The following is a 13,687-nucleotide window of genomic DNA, read 5'->3' as shown; positions in this document are numbered from 1 at the left end:
GAAATTTAAGTTTTGACATTAGATATGGATTACTTTCACATGAGCATTGACATAGCCACCTACCTCCAGTTGTAGGAGGGAGTGCCTTGTACGTATCTAGAGAATAAGTATGTTTCCTTATAAAAATCTAGAGAATGAGCATATTGGCAAGGGGTTGCTAAAGAAGTAAGTTTCAGAGAACATTTATTGAAAGAAATTCAAAAATCTGAAAATTTTTACAAGCAGTGTAAGAACTGATTCATATTCAACTCATAGGGGAAGAAAAGTATGCAATGCATTTAGTCATAACTAGAAAGAAAGCTCCAAAAATACATTTTTACAGAAAGAAGCTACTCAGTCAGACCAAAACCAATTCACAGAAAATACTGAGCAAAGAATTTTCACTACCGACTGTATTTCACTAGTGAATATGTCAGAAAGGCTTCCATAGCTTAACCTGCTCTCTCTGGCATTCACTACTGAGAAATCATCTCTTTCTGACAGACAAACAGTGACACAGATCTTTGACCACGTGTTAAGTTTAAAAACAATTACAGTTGTGCTTTTTCTCATTTACCTCAGATGGAACACTCCTTGGTTAGGAAACTACATAAACGTCTAGAAAGATACCTCATTATTTTTCTTCATGCCCTAAATAATGTCTTTGTTTAACTTTTGCTATGACGGGTGTTCAAGACAAAATGACACTGCTTAGGGTGTGGGCATACTGGAATTACTGCTCGAGATCAAACTGTCTTGTCATTTCCTTACAGTCCCCATAATCTGCCTCTGTCAGCATTGCCTCTTGGTATATATGTAAAACTGTAAGCATTACAAGGCAAATGCTATCTTTAGGTTCTTTTTTTTTTTTTTTTTTTCCAAACGTCTTGTATAAAGGGATCCTAATCCAAAACTCGGGCTCCAACACAGTGAACATACAAATAATACACAGTATCTGTAAACTGAGTTATATGGGAAATCTGTTTGCTGAATATTATGATTTATGTTATCCAGTTTGCTCCAGAACACATCTTGTTTGCATACGAGCTTTCTCACTGGCCAGTGCACATGAATCTCTCTATAATAAAAAATAAAAATAAAAATAAAAAAAAAAAAAACAAGAATTCACACCTGCTTCTGTCTACCACGAATTCCACTTCGAAGTAGGATCATTTTGCAGCTATTGCCTGCAGATACTAATGCTACACAGCAATCTTACAGCCTAAGTCATCAAACTCAGAACATTGCATTGCTCTAATAGTTTTCATCTTTGGAAGAGAATATTCTTATCACAATGTATACCAATTCCAATTTTCTTACATTTAATCTACTATCTTCAGTCATTATTGTCTAGGTGTTTGTATTAGCTTTACCCGCCACTCACCTGTCAATATAGGAACAAGACCATTGTTCCACCATTGATTGTCCCACCAATCAATATAGGAACAAGACCACTGGGAGGAGATGCACATAGTCAGCTTTCTTCTGGCATTATCAACACACTTGCTGCATAGGAGCTTTTAAATAGAGGGCTGCACCCCAAGTGCTCTTGAGGAGCTTGAGGCTGTGCCCACTCAAGGTACATGTTGTTTCTCGATAAAACCCTGCAGGTTTACTGCATCTTACTGAAGTCAATGCACAGCAGAAGACCTAAACCTCTAGGCTGAAGGCTCTTCTCCCTTACAGGCTGTGTTTACCCAGCTGAAAACCCAGGCATTGTCCTGAGGCTGTAATAAAACAACCTTCTAAGATGAATTAGGATGAAGTGTTGCTATTGTTAAGAGGAAATTTGAAATTGAGGCTCATATGCAAAATGACTGTAGTACAGTATCTAACAAGAGAAGTTCTTTTGATGCCCTACTTTAGCTTCAGTTATCTTGATCTTCAGCCTCCCACAACTGTTCAGGAAGGCAGAAGCTCGTATGTCACTGTGGTCAGTTGTGGGAGAGAAAGGAAAGGGAGTTCACAGTCTTGCTGCACAAAGTTTTGCATTTGTTCCTTCTTGATCAAACATTCTAGGGTTTTTCCCTTCACCTCAAAGCCTCTCCAGTTTTTATTTTAGCTTAGTATTTTCAGGCGATATATCCTGGGAATAAGGAACATTGCAGCTATATCCAAACAAAAACGGCTCTTTAGGAACATAAGGTAAGACCTATTATGACCACTAGATGACGGTTTCACATCATCCTATGAAAAACACTGCCATAGGAGAAGTACTAGGTATCTGAATACTCTCTTGCTGGATTCGGGATTCTAGTGATTCTTTTTCTTATATGTAGAGTTTCATTTATGACAGGGAGTTGCATCTTTCTGTGCATGACACCGAGTGATAGTGGCATATAAGGTAATTCTAAGGAAAATTAGCAAAAATAACACAGTATAAACCAATGAGCCCATTCAGAAATGGCTGGTGATATCTCTATGGTATACATTAATTCAAGTAGGTTCTGTGGGGATAGAGAAGAGAACAGAGAAAAGCCAGTGAGATATCTAGGGCTGGAGGAGTGAAGGGCAAATTGTGAAAAGGGTGGAGGAATTAACGAGAATTCAAAGGAGTGCAGTTAAGGGCAGGGGTTCCTCTCCTGTTTCAGCACTCCACCTTCTTAGTGGGAAGGCTCCTTCTCCTTTTTATTATAGAAATCAAAAGCCATCTACAAGCTGGGGCCCACACCTTTCAATTTAAGGGGAGGAAAAGCAAATGAGTAAGAGACCACTGCATACCAGCCCAGTGGGTGTCTCATTGAAACCTGATGGAAAACATGACAGAGAAAGTCTGCAGTGGCCACACTTTCTACTTCCATGAAGGATTAAGCCGGAGAGGTGCTCATAAACCAAGGGGAATTGATGCTCGCCCTGCCTTTTAAATGTAGGATGTAGGCATTCGCACCCTGCTATATGCATGGTCTTTCTTTCTTGAGAAAGCCCTACAAAGCATGGCCAAGAATGTCTGATCACAGGCAAACATAAGCATATATACACAGTAGGAAAATTAGTTTCACCAACCCTTTGCCCTTTCCCCTGTATCTTTATGGCTCTGTCACAGAGAGAACCGTGGACCAAATACCTTTAAAAGTTTGCATCCTATCACATTTCCCCCTTCACATTTCTCCCAAGTAACCACCTCCAGGCCCCAATTCAAACCACCCATCTCTGCTTAGTTTCTTTCTTTTGACTTTTCTGCAAGCACTCAGACCTCTTAATACTGATGAAAATCTTAAAAGGTTCTTGTCATGTTACGGTCATGTTACAGATACATTGCAAGGGGCTGAAGATGTGCACTTGGGCTGTATGATGTGAAAAGCTGTATATTCAAACACAAAACAGATGACTGGGTCTGGGGTTGCACGACCCATCGTGCTCCTTAGCATGCTGGTTCAGGAGAGGGAAGTAGGGGTGTGTAAGATCCCAGCAAAGAACTGGGTTATCTAGCCTAGCTAGTCCTGTTATTGGTAGGACCAAGAGCATAAATCTGCAGTAGGAAACTTAAAAGAGCTTATAGATGTGGTGCCTTATAGATGAACAACTATAGGAACATGCTTTTTAGGAGCGTTTACCACTGGCTGCAATACAGTACCGCTGTCTCCTTACTACTGCAGGACCCACATTGTAGGAGAGCAACTCAGCACATTATAGATCTGCTGACAAGCTAAACCTGATGTAGGGGATATCCAAACCAAGAGGATGCTGCAAACGTAGGAGCTGAGCTGTCAGTGCCACAGCAGAGCAGCACAGGAGGTAATAAGAAACAGAGGTGTTTTTTTAAAAAAAGCTCTCTGCACCTCATTGACCCAATGAGGTTGAAGTAAGTAGGCACTCCTGGCTCTCTGGACTTAGTATTTTAAAAGCAGTCAGAACAATGGAGGAGACTAATACTGCTTTGCCTATTAGTAACACCTCCTGGCCAGAGATCTTACAGTACTTCACCATTACTTATATATTTAAGTACATTAATCCCCTCTGAATTATCATCAATATTTCAAATAGACAAGAAAATGAAGGGAAGTGGAATTCAGTGATTCGCCCACAATCACCCAGAACAACATTGTGTCCACTAAAAAATAAGGAAAGAACAGCTGCAAGAGGAAAGAAAAATAATAATAATAAAAAAATGTATATAAAATAGACCCTCAAATCTGCCTTAAATAAAGCTGACAATACCTTTAATAAACATAGGTAAATTTCTTCTCCTCTAGAAGTCCCACTTCTCCTGTAGGTAAAACAGGGTTTATGACCTACTCTGTGCAGTGCATGGTCTTCTAGTTATTGTAGATACTGTGTAGAAAGTAAGCATGAATTCTGTCATCAAAGTGCATCCACCTCCAAGCTTGAACACAGTTAACTATGAGAACTGTCAATCCATTTAAGAGTTTTAGAATAGAAAGTGAAAACTGTAATATCAAATTGAAACTACCAAACTGGGTTTAGATGGGGAACCTGCTCTTCACCCCTACCCCCTACATTTCTAACATGTCACAGAAGTGTGTATACCATCCTCACAGAGAATAATATTGAGATTTTAAGGGACAACATTTTTATGCCATTTGGCATCTGATTTCAGAGGTCACCTTACAGCAAATCACTGTCTTTTGTCCATTTATTAAGTAATACTTTCCATAGGATACTTTTTTTTTTGTTTGCTTGTTTGTTTTCCTGTGGTCTTCTCACTTCACGCTGACCAGTGCCCAGCAGTGTTTTAGCTGTACAAGCTGATGAGCTCATGCCCTGAAGTGGAAAGGTTACACAAGACTCAGCTGCTAACACTTCCAAGGCTGAAAATCTACTAACACTGCCACGTGTATGCAGGGGTGGGAGAGTGGCTTTTAAAAATAAAAAAAATTAAAAAAACTGCAAAAGCAATGTATAGCACTGGGACTTGGTTGTGCGTCATCTGTTTTCATTTACCATTTCAAGCTCTAGTGCACCAGCTGAAAGTAAACATTATTTCTACTCTTTATAACCATAATCATAACCATAGATCAGAACACAAAAAATCACTTAGATGACCGCACGAAAGTGAAAGAGATTGCAAGACACTAGCTCTAAGGAACTAAAATACACTGGGATAGCTCAAAAGAACTCTTAAAATTATTCCAGGTAAATATTATATCCTTCCTTGCTTTACTCCTCACATCATCAAAAGCAAGAATAAAATCTCTAGAAGGAGCAAGTTACATAGGGGACTGAGGAGAGAAAGTTTGTAAAAATTTCCATGGTGGCTTTTCAGCTTCTAACCAGATTCCATTAACCTTATTCATCCCGTAAAGGGAGCAAATCTCAAGTCACATAGAGTCCAATATATGACTGCTTAATTGCTTTTAATGCAGGAGGATTTTATTTCTCATGCCCTGGCTAAAGATTAAAAGAAAACTATTAGGGCAGGAGGTGGACACCAAAACGTCTGTTGATGCCAGCTCTTTTTTCCCCTTTTTCAGACTTTCATCCAAAACATGCTTACTTTGGCAGCCTACCCAGAGGGCTATGAAATCATAAAGAGCCACTGTCCAATTCTTACCTCTGCAAGACAGTAGACCAGATCTAATCCCTGCAAATTGCAGTTATTTTGATCAAAACTGTTTGGCCAAACTATGAAATCTCTCTCTTTTCTTTTCTTTTCTTTTTTTTTTTTTCTTTTTTTTTTTTCTTTTTTTTTTTCTTTTTTTTTCTTTTTCCTCACTGTTTTATTTCTGTCAGCAGGACCTAGAGGGACTCTGGAGACAGACTTTTCCCAAAAGCTTTTGAGGCTATTCTTTCCTACCTGCCTTTTAATTACATAAAGAAAAAGGGGTGGGGATTGCTGGGGAGAGAGGGACAGAAAAATTACTTGCACTGTTTAAGAGCTTGCTTTCAAAAGACTGAATGAATGGCTCAAGGGATAATGAGGCCTTGCCTTTATGCTGCTGGCTCAAATTTGAGGTGATTGAAGATTACTGCTTTGTTATTACCCATGTTTATTATAGCAATGTCTAGGGAATAATCAAAATTGACAAAGATATAGTAATCACTATACAAACGGAGTTGTAGACTGTCCATTACCTAAGAAACTTACAATTTAAACAGACACACCAGATGTGGCAGGGCAGGATATCAATAGTGATGTTTGAAAGCACATGCAGTGTTGGCAGCATGTTTAATGCTTTAATGCCAGTTACCTCTTCCCGGATCACAGTTAAGATTTTCAAAAGCACACAAGGGTGTGAGATGCATGAATGTATTGAGAAAGCTCACTGTAAATTACTAACTCTGCAAGCTGATCGCTGATAGTTTCTGTTTCCGTTGCAACATCCTGTAGAAACATGCTAAAATCTTAAGTGAATAGCACATATTCCACTTAGTAGCTCAAAGCAACACTAACAATTCAAACAACTGTATGTCAGACACTATAAAAGCAGCAACCAGTTCTTATGAGGACTTTTCTTGGGCAGACATCAAGGTAGATAAGTTGAAGGTAGGTAAGACTCATTGTATTCCTACTGTGGAGAGGAGAAGGTAGTCGGCAGATGGAATTTAAGGCATCAAAGACAAGGTGAGAATTAACCCGATACAGAGTAACTTGGAATTAGACTGGTAGGACAGAATTCAGCTTGAGCAAGAGTGATTTTGTGCATTTTGTCAGAAACCGAGTAACTGCAAGTAGAACAAGAAGTTATATGTAAACTTGAATAGCATAATCCCCGCACTGATACCCTCTGGATTTTCAGGTGCAAGAAGTTCTCCCTTTCAAACACAGAATCACAGAATCACAGAGTGATTGAGGTTGGAAGGGACCTCTGCAGGCCATCTGGTCCAAGGAGATTTATGGTTCTTTTTATGGCATCATATTCAGATATTAATGCTCTATGAAGTCAAATTCTAGTTACTATAGTCTTCTATGTGTTAACAGATGATGCTGTAATGCATGTATGAATTGTGTTCCTGCTTGAACCACAATACAAAAAATCATAGTGTCTCAGTAATGTAAGATTTTGATCTCACAGGAAAAATTAAGTGCAGATTACCTAAAAACTAAAACAAGTAAATAATGTTCTTTTGGGATTCATATCTGGCAGTTTACTAAGGAAATTTAAAAATATAAATATTTACAGTAGGAGGTACACAGATTTCTTGTAATGTTATAGCTGATTCCAATTTGGAATACATGCTGTTTTGCTTAATTTTATTCCATTTGCTTTTGAAAGCTGACCCATACCCCACATTTAAACTTCATTATTCCCACATATAAACTTCATTATTTGTTCATCCTTTCTGTCCCTATCCCTGCTCTGTTATTTTTCCAGGGTTTGTCTTTTATTGGAAATTCCACGTGCTTTTAAATTTACCAAAGGATTGCTTTGATGAAAAACTGTGAACACAAAAAGCAGAATCCTAACTTGGTATTTACAAAATATATTTGTGCTGCATATATAGTGTATGAATCTACAAATGTATGTATATAACATTACTATTATTTAATAGTATCACTGGCAAATTTAGAGATCCTGCTGAAAACCAGAGATAAAAGCTTCTTCCTTGTAGAGTTTACAGCTTGGATAGTCAAAATAGATGATGTGGAAGAAAATACCTTCAAGTCTTCATCACAGATGTATACTTTCAACCTTTCTTACCTCATTCCTTTCCTGCATCTCAAAAGGAACTTGCAATTTAAATAACACAGAAGGGATTATACCAGTCAGTAAAAACAATTTGTAATACACAGGGCCAAAACAATGAAAACCTTGTCAGCACAGTGTGACACATCTGCACTGAGGGTTTGCAATAGCATGAGTGCATCAGGGTCCCTGCACTACTGCAAGGAAGATCATAATTAAAACAAATTGAAAGGCTCTAGCTAGGGCTGGGCAGACCTCAGATTATGCAGAGGTTCCCGACAGCTTTTTTTTTTCCTAACGGTGCAGATGTTGGCTGGGCCTTCTCTGAATAAGCCTCAGGATGTGTCTACTCCATAACTTCAGCTCTCAGTCATGTTCCTGTGGTGGTTTATCACTTCCCATTCCCAAAGCAGAAGTAGACTTAAAATAAATTATTTGAAACCTTCTTCTATCAGTTCAAAAGGAGTTAACCTTAAGCTTGGAGTCCAGATTTCATCCAAAGTATTTTGCCCCCCTTTATAATGCAGCATTAAAAGTTACCAGTTATCAGTTTGAAAACCTGGTTCTTTCACTGAAGGATTCTCCTGAATCAAGAGGAGATACTAGTGTCTGATCATGGAAGAGAAGTGGGACTGTCACAGAAGGTTGGTGAAAACTCACAAATATGGGAAGTTTGTGCATTCTATAGTCTAATGAGAGGCACATCATGACATTCATCCTTGATTTACTGGAAGCTAGAAACTGAGGGCAGAAGATCAGTTCCCAGATCTAACTTAATTGTTGGTAATAACTGGAGTGATAATCTGGTGCATTCTACTTATACTGGAGGCCATGGATTAAACAGATAAACAGTAGAAGGTACGCACTTACCGTACAGAGTGCAGTCACTTCTAGAGTTTGCTCCTTCTCTAGAGGACTTTCTGATGCTGTGCAGCGCTGGAGAATGTTTCATTCTTTCTCTCTGCAATAAAATGATGAACCCTGGTATTACTAAAACTGTTAAACAAAACAAAACACTTTTTCCCTGCTTTGCAGAGAAATATTCAATGTGAGCCACAAGTGTAAGTACATTCCAGGGTCAAAGTCATGTCAGTTTTACTCAGTCTAACATACATAAGTAGCAAATAGATGTATAGACAACTGGAAATGCCTTGAAAATTCAGCCCTTATAGGTTTGAATCAGGCCTATATCTGAAGTCCAAACATATCATCAAAGTAACAACACTTAAACTAGGCATTAAGAAATCAGAAACGTGTCCTCATTCTGGCCTCAGCTTATTTGGAAGTAATGTAACTGTTTCATTGGATAGATCCCTAGGTTGTAGCCAAGGGATTTAAATCAAGTCTTGTTATCCACTGAAGCCTCGAGGGTCTAAGAATACAAGTAAAATCTCATGATTCTCTTTTAGGCAGGGAATCACTTTGCTTTTGCCAATCTATAATCTTTCAGGCCAGGCAGCTTCCCGCTGAGCCAAAGCTAATACAGACCTTTGCATTCTAGGCCATGCCCTTTGTGTATTTGACACACAGAACAGAAAAGGGGAAAAGAACTGGTTTTATCTGTGCACTGGGAATTCCCAGCTACCTGAAGTTTTTTTCTTTGGACAGTTTCACCTTGTGCCAATGGGTGGCCCAAGACTAGCAGAGGCCAAGGACCAGGGAGTCGTATGAGTGGTTTCAAAGCAACTATAGCTGTGTGTGTAAGACCTCTTTGGACTTCTGCCAGATCCAGTTCAGGCAACCTGGAGAACGTGGGCCAAGCTGTACAATGCAGGCCTGTGGTGGTTTAAGACCTGAGGCACATGAATAGTGTGAGGTTCAAAGGGACGCAGGGAAAAAAAAGCACACAAAGCACAAAGCAGTATCTTTCTGTGGCTGCGAGTTCTAGACCTAAGAGTTACTGCCTTGTCTCAGGGAATAACCTGGAGGCATAATCAGCTCTGATCTGTTTGTTTTTGTCTCCTCCTGGGAGCCATTATACGATATTAACAAAATAAATCAATTTTAAATAACTCAGTGTGTACACTCACAACAGAGCAGTTCTTTCTGGCATACCTCAGGGACATTGCACAGTCCTCCACCATTATGAATGAATGAATGGGCCTTAGCTGTACTGCAATAGAGTAATTTGTTTTAATAATGTCTGAATATACACTGAGGTAATATTTGTGCAATCCCTAATAGTGTTCTCGGGGCAAAAATTCACATATTAAGGGAATAGTGTTTATTTACATTTAAAGAGCAGTTATGTACAGAAAAGAGCCTCTAAAAATGACACCAGGAGGATCATATTTACTCTCTCCCCGTGGTTTTAGTTTAGACTTGCCTGGTGCACAAGTCAAAGGTGTTTTCTTTCAAATGACAGTTACAGAAACTTCACATAGGATTTGAAAGACATCTGCTTTTTATCCCCATACCCGCAGTGGAGAGCCTGCAACTGTATTTAACTGGAGTTGGCAGCAAGGAGAGACACCAGATGCCCAGAAGCTTCTTAATCCTTTACAAGAGTCAGTCGTTCTCCTCTTAAAAAAGGAACATTTTGGTTGGTGGTAAGTGAAATCTGTATACATACTAGAAACACCACAGAAAGAGCACTGTTTCAAGGGTGGGAGTGGTTTCTTTGGGTCTGTTTTCTAATGTTAATTCCTTCTCCTATTAAAAATGGCAGAATGCTCAAAAAGGGAGAGTATACTACAGTCTTCATGAAAGCCTTGCTGGGGAAGATAAAGTCATGGGTAAATACATGAATAAATCCTTCCTGGATCAGAACATTTCAGTGACTTTAAGAAAGGTTAAGAATTGAGTATCACATGTTTGTCATTTTTTGATTTTCCAAAAGTATCCTGGAATCAATGTCTCCTCTCAGCCCAATATTAAGCTGTTCTGAAGGTATTTCCTATGCTGACTTGTTTCTGCAGAGATTCTACCTGTTTCTTTTTAATTTATGACAGCTCTTTGGAACATTTTTTTCTGAGTCCAAGAGAAACTGTTTATAAAAGAACAGCAGAAATCTCATTAACAACATAACACACAAAAATAAATTGCTCTAAGCCAGTATTTGAAGGCCAAAATTTCCTGTTAATAGTCAACCATTCATGGTCATTTGATAAACCTAACCTGAATTTAATTCTGGCAGAACATCTTGTTTGGCCACTCGGTGTTTCAAACCATAAAAGATTACTTGCAAAGTTCTTTCCTGTATATGTGTATATATATATAATTTTTTTTGAAGGAACACTGATGATGGCTTTCTATTCTCCAGGCTACCTGCTCACTAGACGACATCTTTCCTGATGTATAGATTCAACACATTTTTTTTGTTGGTGTAGCTTATTACCTCATAAAGATAGATCTGCTGCTCCTGGATTGCTGCTTCAGCAGCGGTGGAGCTCATGCAAGCACTGGCAAAGCACAATGCTGAAGATGAGACTGAGATGGAATTTCCAGGCTCAGCATTGCAATCAGTTATAGCCGTCTCTCTCTTTCCAAACAACAATATCCCTTCTGGGCAGCAGTTATTGATGCTTGGCTTTGACTCAGAAGCAAATCTTTGCAAGGATTGGAAAGTTTGAATGTAATCATTTGGCTGCCTTGCAGTTATCTCAAGTGAACAAAAATGTTTTTCATCTGTTAGGAACTTTGTTCAGCTCAAGGCAGCTGAAACATCATTCCAACACTTCACAGACCTATATGCTTCTCTTTTTAGTATTTCGTTTTGTCCAATTCAGGTTTTAGACTCTACAGAAAGTGCTTAACGAAGTGAATATAACCCATATGCCTGGGTACTGCTATAGGACTCAGTTTCATTGGGGGTGACAGCCCCATACTTCATCTGCACGTGATAGGTTCATTAAAACCACCAACTACAAAAAAAGTATTATTCTTGAGGAAGGAATATAAATAACAAGAGTATAACCCTTTGCTGTGCACTTAGAGGCACTGGTATATTGCTCAACTGCCTGTAATACAAATTCCATGACAATCCACATGACAATCCACAAGATGTAGCAGAATTTCATTAATACATATTAACAGGAAGATAAAGATCAATAGAGCTATTAAAAAAAAAATCACTACATGAATAATGCAGAATATAAACCAGGTTCACTCCTTTCAGAAAGAATTTTAGCAATCCCTGCTAGGTTATTATAATACCTGAAATTAACAGTAATCATTCTTTACCTCATGAAAGTAATAAAATCGTAATAGGAAATTTTATTACAAAACTATGAGCCTGATTTAACAAATAACCTTATTTTTACATCCTAATGAGGGAGTTTCTTCATGTGCTTAAATTTGAACACAAGCATCAATTGCATTCCTGATTGGAATTAGCTCTCTTAGTATCTATTTTCTGATGTTTTAGAAGACACCATTGTAAGAGTTACATTATAAAAGAGAAAATGAATGGCTTTTGAATATTTTTCAATTGATTTTCAGTTCATTACATTTGTGCATGGACAAAGGCACTGTATTTCCATTAAGTAAAATAGCACACTAAGTCCTCTTTCTAAGTTAGGATAGAAAACAGCTGATTCCTACCTCACTGCTGAAACCTGTCACTAAATCTGTTCCTGTAGAAGCAGTGAAACAGAACCATTTTCATCATCAAAATTGCTAGAGGGACCTCCTGAACACAAACACGGCCATACCTCAGCTATTTTCTGTTAGAGACCCTGCTTAATGCTCTTGCCAGCAATGAGCATATCATCATTCACCCATTATGTCTTAAACTAAACGTTCTGTTCAAATTGGTGCCTGTTCTGATTTGGCCTCTTTAAGGGGCCTAGAAAAGAAATTTGTGTGGCTGTGTCTTAAGGGGGGTTGTCTGGTACTGTGCAGAGGAAGTACATGAAAACATGTTCAGAAGTACAGCTCCTGGTTAGACATATTTCTTCTAATGAAGAAGACCATGGAAACAGTGAATATTGCCAGTCCCAAGTGGATAGTGCTTACTGACAGAGTTTTTTGTACATTTTAATCAAAACAGTACGTAAAAAGGCCTATCAAAAACAGCAGGTTCGACTTTGCTAACACTATAGCTTTAAAAATCCCTCCCTTTAATGAAGCTGCTTTAATGCAATGTTATTGTTATAAGGTTTTGTTCAACAGCGATAAACTCAGGTTTGGCCTGATTTAAGGGTGCATGTGTCTCCTTTTATGAGAAAAGTAAGTTAAGGAGCATAAATAAACAAACAGCCTTCAGATAGTTTTCACAAAAGTCAAGCAATGTTTGTTAGTGTGACGTTTGTAAATCAACGTTCAGAGTCTGAGCCAAAGATCAGTAAAGCAAATAGAAGCCTTTTTGGCTGGCTCTAAAGGCAAATGAATTACCATGTACTGAGGATATGTGCTGTAATTATTACAAGCATCAGCTGTAAAGACCTGCCTATGATCTGCATAAGCACTTTTGGGATGCTTTTCCACGAAGAACAGTGAATTCTAGAACAATATAAATAACAATTGGAAACATTCAAAATTATTATATTTGTGTACGGAAAACCAAAAACAAATTAAAAAACCACACCACTTCATGCAGTGAAAATACGAAATGGAGCTGCATTCGTTCATGCTTTGAACCAAACTTATTTGGGAAAATATTTGCCATTCCCCTCTTCTAAAACTAGATACAAAACTATCTTACTTCACGGGAAAAACAGAGGAGTGATAGAATTCATGTTTCACTGTACACAGTTAGGTGAATCTTTTGTATTTTTTCAGCTAATCCAATGTATCTTGCACCTTCTATGCTAAATTACAAGCTTTATAGTGGACCTTTCTTGCTTGCTTGGTGAAACTGGCTTTGTGCTTTATTTATTATTCACTTTTACAGTCTGCTCTAGTCTGGAGAGATCCAACATGGACATTCTCCAACCTAGTCTTTACAGGCTATGTCTTCTCATAAATAGTTTCCAGTACAAGAGATTGTAATCCAATGCCATTTAATAAATGACTTTTTCCTATCCTTTCTTCCTCCCTGTTTCCTTACATTGAAGCACATTTCATCTAGCAGAAAGTAGGAAACGAGTCACTGCCAGCATTTGAACCACCAGATACTAATTGAGTACTAGCAACACCCAGTAATGAAAATTCTACAGGTCAGCATGAGCTACGAAATTCAC

The 13,687-nt window shown here is 38.3% G+C and overlaps 1 protein-coding gene across 4 annotated transcripts in view; it reads right to left on the bottom strand.

The window, feature by feature from the left end:
- Nucleotides 1-13,687, bottom strand: part of LOC137863516 (uncharacterized) — a 169,015-nt gene that overhangs the window by 113,635 nt on the left and 41,693 nt on the right. For all 4 annotated transcript variants that reach the window (XR_011100942.1, XR_011100932.1, XR_011100949.1 and 1 more), the window contains exon 4: nt 8,436-8,526. The gene's annotated coding sequence lies outside the window, so the exon portion shown is untranslated. The remainder of the gene's footprint in view (nt 1-8,435; nt 8,527-13,687) is intronic.

Source organism: Anas acuta, chromosome 1 (assembly GCF_963932015.1).
Source record: "Anas acuta chromosome 1, bAnaAcu1.1, whole genome shotgun sequence".
NCBI lineage: Eukaryota > Metazoa > Chordata > Aves > Anseriformes > Anatidae > Anas > Anas acuta.
This window is presented reverse-complemented; position numbering and strand designations above follow the sequence as displayed.